Source organism: Puma concolor, chromosome B4 (genome assembly GCF_028749965.1).
Source record: "Puma concolor isolate L17-30 chromosome B4, mPumCon1.1.hap2, whole genome shotgun sequence".
Lineage (NCBI taxonomy): Eukaryota > Metazoa > Chordata > Mammalia > Carnivora > Felidae > Puma > Puma concolor.
In genome coordinates, this window is record NC_141673.1 from 118,792,026 (window position 1) to 118,805,554 (window position 13,529).

Here is a 13,529-nt window from a genome sequence, read left to right on the forward strand (position 1 = left end):
TATAGTTTATAATATTATATTAGTTTCAAGTGTACAACATAGTGATTTGACAATTATATACATTATGAATGCTCACCATGGTAAGTGTAGTTGCCTTCATTACCATATGAAATTATTGCTATATTATTGACTATATTCTCCATGCTGTACTTTTCATCCCTGCGACTTATTTAATTTATAACTGAAAGTTTGTACCTCTTAATTCCCCTCACTGATTTTGCCTGTCCCCCCAACCTCCTCATCTCTGGCAACCACCAGTTTGTTCTCTGAATTTGTGAGTCTGTTTCTGTTTTTTGTTCATTTGTTTTGTTTTTTAGATTTCACATATAAGGGAAATCATATGATAATTGTCTTTCTCTATTGGACTTATTTTACTTAGCATAATACCTTCTATGTCCATCTGTGTTGTTACAAATGGCAAGACTTCATTCTATTATATATATACACTGTATCTTCTTTATTCATTTATCTATTGATGGACACTTAGGTTGTTTCCATATCTTGGTTATTGTAAATCATGCTGCAATAAACATAGGGGTGCATATATCTTTTCAAATTAGTGTTTACTTTTTCAACTGGTAAATACCCAGAAGTAGAATTACTAGATCATATGGTATTTCTTTTTTTAATTTTTTGATGAACCATCATACTGTTTTCCAGAGTGGTTGCACCAGTTTACCTTCCCACCAACAGTTCACAAGGGTTCCTTTTCTCCACATCCTCATCAAACTTGTTATACCTCCTCTTTTTGATGCTAGCCATTCTGACAGGTGTGAGGGGATATGTCATTGTAGTTTTGATTTGCATTTTCCTGATGATTAGTGATGTTGAACATCTTTTCATGTGTCTGTTGGCCATCTGTAATTCAGGTCCTCTGCCAATTTTTTAACTGCATTATTTGTTTTGTTGGTGTTGAGTTGTATGAGTTCTTATATATTTTGGATATTAATCCTTTATCATATATATCATTTGTAAATATATTCTTCCATTCAGTAGCGTGCCTTTTGGTTTTGTTGATGGTTTCCTTCACTGTGCAAAAGCTTTTAGTTTGGTATAGTTCCAATAGGTAATTTTTGCTTTTGTTTCCCTTGCCTGAGGAAACAGATCCAGAAAAGTATTGCTATGGCCAATATCCAAGAGTTTACTCCATATGTCTTCTAGGAATTTTATGGTTTCAGGCTTCACATTTATGTCTTTAATCTATTTTGAGTTTATTTTTGTGTATGGTATGGGGCTGTCTAGTTTCCCCACCACCATTTCCTGAAGAAACTACCTTTTCCTCATTGTATATTCTTGGGTCCTTAAATAAAGAGAAATAAGATTTTCTGTATTTTACCAGAGGAAGAAAGGTGGGTTTAGAGTAGACAAGGAATTTCTTATTTTTGATAGCTGTGAGATAAGGAAGTTCTCATTTAAAGCCTCTATTGTCTTTTATATGGTAAGAAGAGAAGTAGAGCCTTCTGCTGGGAGTGTGATAGTAGGGACTATCATAGACTATCATAGATTTGGGGAACTGGAGAAAGCTTGACAAGGTCATTGCAGAAAATGTGACTAGAAAAATTTAATGAGATTTCCAGGCAGCCCGAGAATCTATTTGAAATCGGCGATGATGGTGGAAGCAATCTGCTCAGTCGTGTGACTCTCCTGCAAAGCTAGGTTCCCTAGGTTTGGAGAAAGTTTAGCTGTCATGGGAGTAGCTAGCTGAACAGGCCAGCTGGAAGGAAAGGTTATTGTGGTCAGAAGGTAGGCGGATTGAATTTTCCTTCTGGAGGTATCGACATTATTATGGGTGCTGACAATGTCCAGAATGTGACCATGGGCCTGGGTGGCTGATGTGACCAATGAAATGAGGGACCAAAGGATTATGTATATCTTCCCAGGTAACCGTTTAAGTCATCCAGGATTAGGGTGGCCCATAACTTACTGCTGAGACTGAGCCACTTCTGAGAGTACCAGAATGTTAACTGGATGAGAAAGCAAGAAACAGGTATGATTCATGACTCTTCCAAACAAACAGAATGATGCTAAGATTTAAAGTCATTTTAAAGGAAGACTGGGAGTCAGGTGTCAGAGCAGGGCTGACTGGGATTTGTGGAGATGACAGATCTGAAGAGGGAGACAGAGTAGTTTGCCCAAACGGCACTTCTCAAAAGAAGTTAATTTGCTTTTTGCTTTCTTTTGTTTTGAATAAAAGGAGGAGCCACTAAAGGTCTGCCCACAGTAATGGGGACAATGGGCAACAGCAAAGTCACCTTCTGAACTTAAGGTACATGGAGTGTGAAGAATAAACGATTTTTCCTTGAGAAAGCTGCAATGGACATGGTGTCCTCCAGGCAGAGTTAAAGTTCCAGGACAGAGGAGCGCACCAGGAATAGCCTCATGATACAGGAGTGGCAGTGAGAGAGTTTGGGATGTGGGAGAGACAAGGGCTGACTGAATCACAGGCAGGGAAGAACACAATGTCATGAGACGGTGGTGTGGGAGAAACTTCCTCTGCTGACTTCTTCTTTGTGGAGGGACCAGTGGAGCAGTCTTCCTGGAGTATCTCTGAGGACCATGGGTAGTGGCTAGACAACGTGGGCTCTGGCACCGTGGAGGAACACAGTTAAAGTTTAAGCTGAGTTGGATTTTAACTGTGTCTTACTACCTTACTCTTTCGGCATGTTTCCTCCTGGCCAAAGAGCATCTACCTTCTGACAAGGGACCTGTGTTGACCTGAATTAAGATTTCTGCTACTTTGGGGGTGGGGAGTGGGAAGGTATTTTTTTTCTTTTGGTTTAGCACTTCATAAAGTTTTGCCTGTTCATTTTATTTGGATTGCCCTTAATTGTCGGGAATATTTGCCTCTGATTTAAATACACAACTTTAATGCCATCTGCAATGGACTGTGTTTTCCAAAGAAGGCCATGACCATATCTCTCTTACCCATCAAGAAGTGGAGTCCCTTTCTCTCCCTCCCCCTTGAATGTGGGTGGACCCCGTGACTGCTTTGGCCAATAGAACACAGCAGAAGTGATGGTGGACTTAGCACTTATTGGCTGGCAGCATCTCTTCCTGCCTCCTTTAGCCCTGAACACTCATGAAGGAGGCTACTCCATCAGAGAGAGAGACCACATGAAGGAGCACTGAGGCATCAGCCATGAGGTGAAGATGCCATCTTGGACACCCAGCCCCATCAAACCTTCAGAAGATCCCAGCCCCAGTTCTTATCCAAGTGCAGGTACACCAGAGAGCATGGAGAACCACCCAGATGCATCAACCCACAGATTCCTGAGAGATCATGATAAATAGCTGTATCAAGCCTCTAAGTCCTGGTTTGTGCTCAAGGCTTCTTGGGGACCTCTGTGTCTCATGTTTGTGTCGTAGTAAAGCTTTGTGCTTTGACTTTTAAAATATAAACTGATAAAAACAATAACTGTTTGTGGTTTCTATTTTAACCAGTATACTATTATTAATTATATGTTTTGTATGTAGCATATGTATTTTCTCTTGCCTGTTAACAAAATGTTCCCTCTGCCTGACCTCTGACCCTCTACTTGTCCTTTGGCCACTGTTCTCAGATATTCCTTTCCTTCCACACCCTGGTGATAGTGGGAGGAGCACCAGAAAGGCTGGATGGAAGAATAGCAGCAGGAGAAGGGTAGGGAAGAAAAGAGAGAGCCCAAGAAGGCTTGGGAGAGGATTTTTGGTGGGTAGCTGGGAGCAAGACAATGAGAAAGATATTTTGGGGACATTGCTGGGTATGAGAGAGGTAGAGAGTGAGAAGAAAGAGAGGAAAGGAGTTTTAAGACATGTGGACTTGATGTAAAAAGAAACTTGGCTGATGGTTTCTTTGCATTGACAGTGCACAGAGGCTATGCCCATGGGAGCCCAGTGGTAGGTTACTTAATAAGCATTAACATCTTTGAAATACTGAGATATATATGCATACACTGTATCTTCCCAGTGTATGTGTCTGTAAAGCAGTGATCCTTGCTACCCAATATCACTGAGTAAAAGTATAAAAGAGATGGAGGTTGTTTGATTTGCAAGGAACGAAATCTATTCAAACTGGCTGAGGCCAAAATAAGCTCTTGGAGAGAAGCTCTGGTAGCTCATTGAACTCAGACAGGAAGTATAGCCGGGCTGCTTGAGGGGTGATACTAAGAAGTAGAGGTAGACCAGGAAGTCTCTACTTTATTTTTTCTTTAAAAAAATTTTTTATTGTGATAAAATAAACAAGACATAAATTTATCATCTTAACCATTTTCAAGTGTACAGTTCAGTGATGTTAAATACATGAATAATGTTGTTCAGCCACCACCACCATCCATCTCCATAGCTCTTTTCATCTTTTTTTTTTTTAAACGTTTATTTATTATTGAGAGACAGAGAGACACAGAGCGTGAGCAGGGTAGGGGTAGAGAGAGGGGGAGACACAGAATCCGAAGTAGGCTCCAGGCTCCGAGCTGTCAGCACAGAGCACGATGCGGGGCTCAAACTCACAAACTGCAAGATCATGACCTGAGCCAAAGTCATTGGCCCAACCAACTGAGCCACCCAGGGGCCCCGCTCTTTTCATCTTTTAAAACTGAAACTCCACACCCGTGAACACTAACTCCCCTGTTCTCCCCTCCCCCAGCCCTGGATAACCCATCATTCTGCATTCTGCCTGTTTTTCAGTATTCCATGTAAGTGGAATCATATAGTATTGGTCTTTTTAAAACTGGCTTATTTTACTTAGCATAATATACTTAAGTTTCATTCAGGTTATAGCTTAAGTCTCATTTGCCTTGATTTTTAAAGCTGAATGACATTCCATATTTTATATATATATATATATATATATATATATATATATATATATATATATATATACGTATATATATATGTATATATATACACATACATATATACATATATATGTGTATATATATACATATATACACACACACACACACACACACATTTTTGCTTATTCATTCTTTCACTGATGGACCCTTGGGTTGCTTCCATGTTTTAGCTATTGTGAATAATGCAAATATCTCTTCAAGTCCCTGCCTTCAATTCTTTTGGGTATATACCCGAAGTGGAATTGCTGGGTCATATGGTAATTCTATTTTTAATTTTTTGAAGACTGCCATACTTTTTCCACAGTGGCTGTATAATTTTACATTCCCATCACCAGTGCAAAAGGTTTTGATTTTTCCACATCTTCACCAAAGCTTATTTTCTGTTTTTGTTTTCTTTTTTGATAGTAGCCATCTTAATGGGTATCTTACCGTGGTTTTGATTTTCATTTCTCTAATGATTACTGATGTTAAACATTATTTCATGTGCTTATTGGCTATTTGTATATCTTCTTTGGAGAAATGTCTGTTAAGTCCTTTGCCCATTTTTTAATTGGTTTGTTTGTTTGTTTGTTTGTATATTCTGGATATTAATTCTTTATTAGATATATGATTTTTAAGTATTTTCTCCCATTTTATGAGCTGTCTTTTTACTCTGTGGATATTGTCTTTTGATACACAAACTAAAAAAAATTTGTTTTAAAGTTTTTTTATTTTAGAGAGAGAGCATGAGCAGGGGAGGGGCAGAGAGAGAGGGAGACATAGAATCTGAAGCAGGCTCCAGGCTTTGAGCTGTCAGCGCAGAGCCCAACATGGGGCTGGAATCCATGAACCACGAGATCACAACCTGAGCCAAAGTCAGACACTTAACTGACTGAACCACCCAGGCGCCCAAGATACACAAAATTGTTAAGTTTTTGTGAAGTCCAATACATCTGTTTTTAATTTGGTTGCATTTTATTGGTGTCATGGCTAAGAAATCATTGGTAAATCCAGTGTCCTGAAGATTCTGCCCTATGCTTTCTTCTAAAGTTTCATGGTTTTGGTTCTTCCATTGAAGTCTTTGATACATTTTGAATTAATTTTTTAACAATTTAATTTATTTTTAGAGAGAGAGACAGCATGCAAGTGGCAGGGGGGCAGAGTGAGAGAGAGAATCTTAAGCAGGCTCCATGCTCAGCATGGAGCCCAAAGCAGGGCTCGGTCCCATGACCTGATCATGACCTGAGCTGAAGTCAAGAGTCAGATGCTCAATCAACTGAGCTACCCAGGTGCCCCTTGAGTTAATTTTTGTATATGTTGTTGGGTAAAGGTCCAATTTTATCTTTTTATATGTGGTTATCCATCTTTCCCAGCACCATTTGTTGAAGAGACTGTCTACCCATTGTATGGTTTTGTCAGCTTTGTCCAAAATCATTTGACCATATATGTGTGACTTTATTTCCGGCCTCTCTATTCTCTTCCATTGCTCTACATGTCAGTCTTTATGCTAGTACTACACTGTTTGATTACTGTAGTTTTGTAGTAAGTTTTGAAATCAGAAAGTGTGGGTCCTCCAGCTTTGTTCTTGTTTTTTTTTTAATTTTTTTTTTCAACGTTTATTTATTTTTGGGACAGAGAGAGACAGAGCATGAACGGGGGAGGGGCAGAGAGAGAGGGAGACACAGAATCGGGAACAGGCTCCAGGCTCTGAGCCATCAGCCCAGAGCCTGACGCGGGGCTTGAACTCACGGACCGCGAGATCGTGACCTGGCTGAAGTCGGACGCTTAACCGACTGCGCCACCCAGGCGCCCCTGCTTTGCTCTTTTTTAAGATTGTTTTGTCTATTCAGGGTCCCTTGGGAATACATATGAATTTTAGGATGGGGTTTTCTATTTCTGCAAAAATGCCATTGAGAGTTTGATCCAGATTGTACTGAATCTGTAGATTGCTTTGGGTAATATTGACATTTTAACAATATTAAGTTTTCCAATCCATGAACATGGGATGTGTTTCCATTTAGTTATGTCTTCTATAATTTCTTTAAGCAATGTTTTGTGGTTTTCATTGTATAAGTCTTTCAACTCTTTGCTTAAATTAATTCCTAAATACTTTATTCTTTTTGATGCTGTTGTAAATGGAATTGTTTTCATAATTTTCTTTTCAGATGGTTCATTGTTAGTATGTAGAAATGCAACTGATTTTTGCATGTTAACTTTGTATCCTGCTACTTTGCTGAATTCATTTGTTCTAACAGTGTTTGTTTGTTTGTTTGTTTGTTTGTTTTGGTGTGGAATCTTTAGGGTTTTCTATAGAGGAGATCTTATCATTTGCAAACAGAGATAATTTTACTTTTTCCTTTCCAATTAGGATTCCTTTTATTTCCTTTTTGTGCCCAGTTGTTCTGGCCAGAAGTTCTAATATTATGTTGAATAAAAGTAGTGAGAGTGTACATCCTTGTCTTGTTCTTAATCCTAGAGGAAAACAATTTCAGTCTAACACCATTGAGTGTGATATTTGCTATGGGTTTTCAGATATGGCTGTTACTAGGTTGAGATAGTTTCCTTCTATTACTGATTTCTTAAGAATTTTTATCATGACAGGATGTTGAATTTTGTCAAGTGCTTTTTCTCTATCCATTGAAATGATCATGTGATTTTCTTTCCCTTTATTCTGTTTATGTGGTATATTATATTGGTTGATTTTCATATGCTGAACCACCCTTGCATTCCAGGAATAAATTGCACTTGGTCATGGTGTTTAATCCTTTCAACATGCTGCTGAATTTTGTTTGCTAATGTTTTGTTGAGGATTTCATTTCTCTTTTTGTGCTCATATGATTTATGTCTAATATTCTCCACCTAACTCCTTTTTTTCTTCTTTTGCTGCAAATTAACTTTTTTGCTATAGGTCAAACATGGCCACTGCCTTGGAGCAGATCTCATGGACTCCAGACTCTGAGATAGAGATTTCTGTGCAGAAAGTTTGTTGCAAATGATCTCAGGAACAATGCTTGCAAAGGAGTGAAGGAAGAAGGATGGAGACGGAGAAGTTTGGCTATGATATATTGGCAATAGAAGCTTTAGCCAATTCTACAGAGAGCTTTAAGAATGGGAGGCAGGACCTTTACTTGCCCCTTATTAACCAGCCATTGGATGCTGGCTGTCTCTGGGGAGGAGGCTGTGCCCTTAGACAGAATGTCTCCCTTTGGTCAAGGACAGTTTCTGGAGAGGGACTCAAGTAGAAACAGTCAGCAGCTACCACTGCTATAAAGGAGACATTGAACCTGGGGCATCCATTCAGCTACCTAGTCCAGATTGACGTTCTGTCACATCTCAAACACCAACTGGGACTGAAGAGAGTTATTATGTTCCATTTTCAAATTCCTGGGAGCTAGAATCTGATTGGCCATGTTTGATTAGGTATCTTCTGATCAGCTCTGGCTCTGGAAGTGAATTTTTATGAGGTATATTATCTCCTAGGTACTGATATGTTTGCTGGTATCCAACTATCAAAACAATTGTAATTTGTCTTTGAATAAATGCAAATTAGTAAAGATTTGGTAGTCTCTAAAGCAAATATTATTTGCTTAACATTTTTGTGGAAGAGCAGTTATGATTTTGTTGAAATAGTGGCAAACATTTAGATAAATATGATTCTAAAAGTCAGTGTTTGTACAGGGAGGGATGTGTGGGTGGAGAGGTCATGTAAAAAATAAGAAACATCCAAACCCACATTTATCCAGAAGACAGACTGAATAATTACCTTTTAACAGCATTTTTGTTTACCATCTCTACAGTTTTACCTTTTCCAGAATGTTCTATACATGAAATAATACAGTGTATAGCCTCTTCAGATTGGCTTTATTCACATAGCAGTATGCATTTAAATTGATCCAAGTCTTTGTGTGGCTTCACAGCACATTCCTTTTGTCACTAAAAGGTATTCTATTGGATAGTTACACTGCAGTTTGTTTATCCATTCACCAAAGACATCTTGATTGGTCCCAATTTTTGGCGATTATGAATAAAACCGCTTTGAACATTCACATGCAGAATTTTGTATGGACATAAATTTTCAAAGCAGTTGGCTAAATTCCTAGGAGCATGATTTCTGGCTCTTATAGTAAGGCTGTGTTTAGCTTTGTGTGAAACTGCCAAACCATCCTCCAAAGTGATGGTACCATTTTGTATACCCATCAACAATAAATGAGAGCTCCTATTCTTCATCCTCACCAGCAAATGGCATTGTCAGTTGTTTTGGATTTTAGCCATTTTAATAGGTATGTGGTGGTATCTCACTGTCATTTTGATTTGCATTTCCCTAATGACAAATGATGTTGTGCATCTCTTAATATGCTTACTTATTATATACATATCTTTTTTTGTGTGAGGTGTTGTATCTATCCAGGAGAAATAAAAGCAGGGGTCTCTGGGTGGCTCAGCTGGCCAAGTAAGCATCCAACTCTTGATTTTGGCTCAGGTCAGGATCTCACTTTTTGTGGGATAGAGCCCTGCCTCCGGCTCTACACTGACAGCAGGGAGCCTGCTTGGGGTTCTTTCTCTCTCTGCCCCTCCCCTTTCTCTGTTCACACTTCTGTGCTCTCTCTGTCTCTCTCTCAAAATAAATAAATAAACATTAAAAAAAGCATTTGTCCACCAGAAGACCTGTTACATGAATGTTCATAGCAGCTTTATTTGTAATAGCCCCAAATTGAAAACAAATGAAATGTTCATCATAGGTGAATGGGGAAACCAATTACACCATGGAATACTATTCTCCAAAAAAAAAAAAAAAAAAAAAAAAAAAAAAAAAAAAAAAAAAAGGAAGAAACTGCAGATACACCCAACAAGGTGAATGAATCTCAAAATAATTATGCTGAGTGACAAAAGCCATATTAAATAAAGAATGCATGTTGTTTGATCTCATCTAAATAAAATTCTTGAAAATTCACACTAATCTGTCCTGAGTAAAAGCACTGAGAAGGGGAGGGAAGAAGGAAAAAAGAAGGATGGGGGAGACACAAGGAAACTTTTAGGAGTCACGAACATGTATATAATCTTGATTTTAATGATGGTTTCCATTTAGTGGGTACATATGTCAAAACTGATCAAATAGTATACTTTAAATATATGCAGTTTACTGTATATCGATTGTACCTCAGTAGAGCTACAAAAAAATTCTTTGCACCTTGGACTATTCTTTAATTCATGACTGCAAAAATGTAATTAAAAACATATATTAAATTTTAATTAAAATCTTATTCGTCAAATAAGGGAAAATTTAAATTGTAAATATTAATATTTATAACAAATATTGATAGATAAGGAAGGATCACTGCTTTAGACTTTTTAAAGCTGAACATTTTATTGTTGGAAGCCTTGATCTAAAATACAAATAAAAGAGAGAGAACATAAAATTGTATGGGAAGAAATTGGAAATCAAATACTACAAATGTTTTGGAAGCTCTGTGAAATACCATAGGCTACAACAAGCTTCTGGATATTGCAGAGCCTTACATGTACTTCAGGAAGGTGATAAAATAATAGTAGATGTGTTTCTACAGCAAAGAGTGCTTCGTGCCAGGACTGAACACTGAAAAAAAAGCATATGACTTAAGAAACACTGGTGTTACATATTTTTAAAGTTTAGAGCACAAAATTTACTACAGGTCTTTTTCATCCAAATTAAGTTCTTTTATCTTCCTTTTTGCTAGATCCATTTGGCTCCTGGTAATAGAATCCAAAACACACAGACTTCTCAGACTATCTAGCAAAACTCTATTTCCAGTTAATTTTTGTAAGCAGTATAAGATAGAGCTTGGATTATTTGCCGCTGTATGTCTTGCCTCCCTGAACTGTTGTTCTTTGTTTACATAAAATTTAAACTTGCCTTTGTACTTAGGATAAAATCTGAACTCTTTGACAATATCATTAAGACTTTATAAGATCTGGGGCACTTGGGTGGCTCAGTTGGATAAGCATCTCACTTGATATCGACTCAAGTCATGATCTCTTGGTCATGAGATCAAGCCCTGCATCAGGCTGTATGCTGAACATGGAGCCTGCTTGGGATTCTCTCTCTCTCTCTCTCTCTCTCTCTCTCTCTCTCTCTCTCTCTCTCTCCCTCTCTCCCTCTCTCCCTCCCCTCCTTTTCCCTCTCCACCCCTCTGCTTGCACACACACACACACACACACACACACACACACACACACTCACTCTCTCTCTAAATAAATAAATAAACTTAAAAAAAATACTCTTGTTTTAAAAAAGGAAAAAAAAAAGATTTTATAAGATCTGCAGCCAAGCCCACTTCTCCAACTTCATCTTAGAGTTGTCTGTCCCCATAGAAAACTAAGTTCAAGGCATATTGTCTTCCTCTTTGTTCTTGAAAATTGAAAACTGTTCTTTGCTGCCAGGAGTGCACGTCTGGTTCTTTGAATGACATCTTCTTGTCCTTTCAGTCTGAACTTTATAATGGCGTGTTGCCTTTGTTAAGTAAGCTCCACGAAGATCTGGAGATGTAGCTGAAGTGTGAAGAAAGGGGCACCAAGGGAACTTAGGCTCCATTTCTCCTAGCATATCTTTTTAGACTGGTGCCTTTTCTAAGAGTAGTGTGCACAGGCTGCACCTGCGAGCAGACTGTGAAACATAAGGTCAGAAGATGTTGGTTTTTTTCAATATTCTCACCCTATCCACAACTGTAAAATGAGGCCAATAATGTTTTCCTGTTTGAATTGCAGGGTTAGTGTTTCAGAGAGCATATGCAAGATTGCTTTGAAAGCTGTAAATAGACACAGATGTTAATAAATTCAGGTTTATGTGGTCTCCACACTAGTGGTGCCTTCCCTTGTGAATTCTGCCAAGGACGAAGCAGTCAGCTCAATGTGCTTTGAGAAGAAGCCCTCGGTAGGCATTTCGTTGCCTGTTCTGGGACCTCAACAGATTCTGCACTCCACTACTGCTCCTGTAGCAATCCTCAGACACCATTTTATTTTTTCAATCAATACAGCAAAAAAATATATTTTAAGTGGGAACCTTTTCTCCTTTCCTCCTCCATTCTCTTTCTCCCTTACCTTTCTGCTCTCCCTCTGTCCCTCCCATCTTCCCTTCCTTCTCATCTTTGTCAATTGAAGAAGGAATCTGGTCAAACTGAAAAGTTCTATATGAACAAATGAATTTCAAGCTCATTAAAATACGTGGCAGAAGGTGCTGGTGTAATCAAATGACAAAGCAGAGTTGCTAAGACCCCACAAAATCTGTCTCAACTACTTCTAGTTTTCTTTGCTTTATCCAGTTTTCAATCCTGTGATCTCAGATAAAAGTATATAAAATAATTCATTGTTGGGAATTTAAATTTCTAATTAGATCCATATCAAAATTATTTCCCCACTTCTTAATTGTAACTCATTCTTAGTGAGGGACAAAGACCATACTGTCTCCTGAGCCATGCTTACAATCAGTCAGTGAGGCAATTGGTAAAACCACTGTTTCTGTCTACAGTTCTCTTTAATTTCAGTTCCCATCCTTATCTCAACTGATTCCAAGTTATTTTTATTATTATTTTTATAAGTACTGTTACTCAAATTTTTTCCTTTTGCATGATGATATGACTTTCTTTCATTTGAATCTTGTGATGCTAATCCCAGCAAACTCCCAAGGACAGGGTCACACAGTCTGGGTCCCCTGGCACTCTTCCCCTTCAGTCTATGGAAACTCGCTTGGTTGAAAGCTCTCTGTCCTGTCTTTACCATTCTGGCTGGGCACACAGGAGAAACACTTGGCTACTTTCCATATCATGCTGGGTAAAGATTCTGCACCCAATTCCAGTGTGTGAGGGGAGTGTTCCCCACACCAACATGCAATTCTAGGACACTAGCTGCCCCTCCCCCACAACTTCAGATGCCAGTCTCATGTGGGATTCTGACTCATCAGCTAGAGATTGGAAGTTCCTACAACCCCCTCCTTGGGTTTGATTAATTTGCTGAGGCAGCTCACGGAACTCAGGAAACCAGTTTACTCCCCAGATCACTGTTTATTATGAAAGGATGTGACTCCGGAACAGCCAGATGGAAGAGATGTGTACAGGGCATGGTATGGGGAAAGGTCACCGAGTTTCCATGTTCCCTCTGAGGGCACTATTCTTCCTAAATTGCCATGTGTTCACCAACCTGGAACTTCTTTGAACCCTGTCTTTTTGGGGTTTTTTTGATGGAGGCTTCATTCCATAGGCACGATCAATTAAATCATTGGCCATTGGTGGTTGATTCCAACCTCTAGCCCCTCCCCCCTCCCCAGAAATCGGTCCCACCCCTCTCTTTATGGTTGGTTCCCCTTGCAGCCAGCCTCCATTTTTGGGTGCTTTCCAAGTCACTTTGTTAACATAAACCCAGTTATGGTGGAAAGGGGCTTGTTATGAGTAACAAGACACCCATTTCACATTTATGACTCTGAAGTAATTTCAGGAACTGAGGACAAGAGACCAAATATTACAACAGAAGATACTCCCATTGCTCTTACTGCTCAGGAAATTCCAAGGCTTTTAGGAGCTCTGTGCCAGGAATCAGGACAAAGACCAAAATTATATTTCTTGTTACAAATCACAACGTTACGCTGGGGCTCAGGGTTTGTGAGAGGCATGTTTTGACCCGTCTTCTTTGGCTTGCCATGCAACTATCTTTAGTTTCCCAGTTGTGGGGGTTTGGGGGGAACACTGGCTC

General features: G+C 38.9%; 1 protein-coding gene and 1 long non-coding RNA gene across 2 annotated transcripts in view; both read left to right on the forward strand.

Annotated features, from left to right (window-relative positions):
- LOC147579456 (uncharacterized) overlaps positions 1-13,529 on the forward strand; it is a 132,112-nt gene that overhangs the window by 7,684 nt on the left and 110,899 nt on the right. The gene's annotated exons all lie outside the window — the stretch shown is intronic.
- LOC147579457 (uncharacterized) lies at positions 4,960-7,573 on the forward strand. The gene is made up of 2 exons (XR_015253966.1): positions 4,960-6,379; positions 6,618-7,573. It is a non-coding gene; the product is annotated as an uncharacterized LOC147579457 (long non-coding RNA).